This window comes from Sinocyclocheilus anshuiensis, unplaced genomic scaffold (genome assembly GCF_001515605.1).
Source record: "Sinocyclocheilus anshuiensis isolate Anshui unplaced genomic scaffold, SAMN03320099.WGS_v1.1 scaffold116, whole genome shotgun sequence".
Classification (NCBI taxonomy): Eukaryota; Metazoa; Chordata; class Actinopteri; order Cypriniformes; family Cyprinidae; genus Sinocyclocheilus; species Sinocyclocheilus anshuiensis.
Genome location: NW_015554064.1, coordinates 568,705 through 569,799, shown reverse-complemented (window position 1 = coordinate 569,799; position 1,095 = coordinate 568,705). Strand labels below are relative to the sequence as shown.

At 40.3% G+C, this 1,095-nt stretch overlaps 1 pseudogene; it reads right to left on the bottom strand.

Moving 5' to 3' along the window:
• Window positions 1-1,095, bottom strand: part of LOC107668634 (netrin receptor UNC5C-like) — a 73,991-nt pseudogene that overhangs the window by 18,368 nt on the left and 54,528 nt on the right.

Here is a 1,095-nt window from a genome sequence, read left to right as displayed (position 1 = left end):
AGACACAGACACAGACACACACACACACACACACACACACCAGTGGAGTTTGGCTTTAAAACACACTTAATACTGACACCATTTTTCTAGCAATTACTTTCCACGTTTTTTTTTGTATAGCAGTTTGTGTTGGTGTGCAGTAGTTGACTGCATGACTACTGACTCGTTTGTGCTTGTTTTATCATCTGAGATTGTAACTGACAAGCTTCATGAGGAGGTGAGCAATGAAAGAGCCGCTCTGAGCAGCGAGACTGTGGTAACGATGAGCGTCTTCACGGCACCAACGCCCAGAATCCCCTCGTTAGGCTGTTTGTCAGCGGGGGGACGTTACCTCATGCTCTCCTTCCTGTGAACCGTCACGAACATCTCATAGACGCGGCCCTGAGGAATGGCCCCCGCTGGCACCAGCAAGCTCACACCTGTGGAGACAAACACACACACACGCACACACACACACCGTCAGTCTGCCAGCCGGTGACCTCTGTGACCCGCGTGTGTCACACACTCCAGCACTCAGAGCTAAAGCCCCGTCATCAGACTCTCACACACGAGTGTTTTCCAGTGCACGGCTGATGAATTCCTCCAGTCTCACTGACACTAATTGATTTCTCGTGTCCTTCACCTGAACTTCCCTTCGAGCGACTGTCACTCACCAACAACCCAGAAGAAACGCAGCGGCACTCACACAGACTTCATGTTCCTGCTCTTATTGTCAACCATTTGTCAGTGCATGTTATTTTTTTTTTATTCATTTTCCTTTAATACATGTGATGAGTGCAATAATACCAACAAGTCAGCAATAAACTAAACCAACAAACAAGTAAAAAATAATAATAATAAAATACATTTTAGATCACTTAATTAAATAATAATAATAAAATGTATTATATATAATATTATATATAATACATTTATATTAAATATGAATATTAAGTGATCTAAAATGTATTTTATTATTATTATTTTTTACTTGTTTGTTGGTTTAGTTTATTGCTGACTTGTTGTTATTATTGCACTCATCACATGTATTAAAGGAAAATGAATAAAAAAAAAATAACATGCACTGACAAATGGTTGACAATAAGAGCAGGAAAA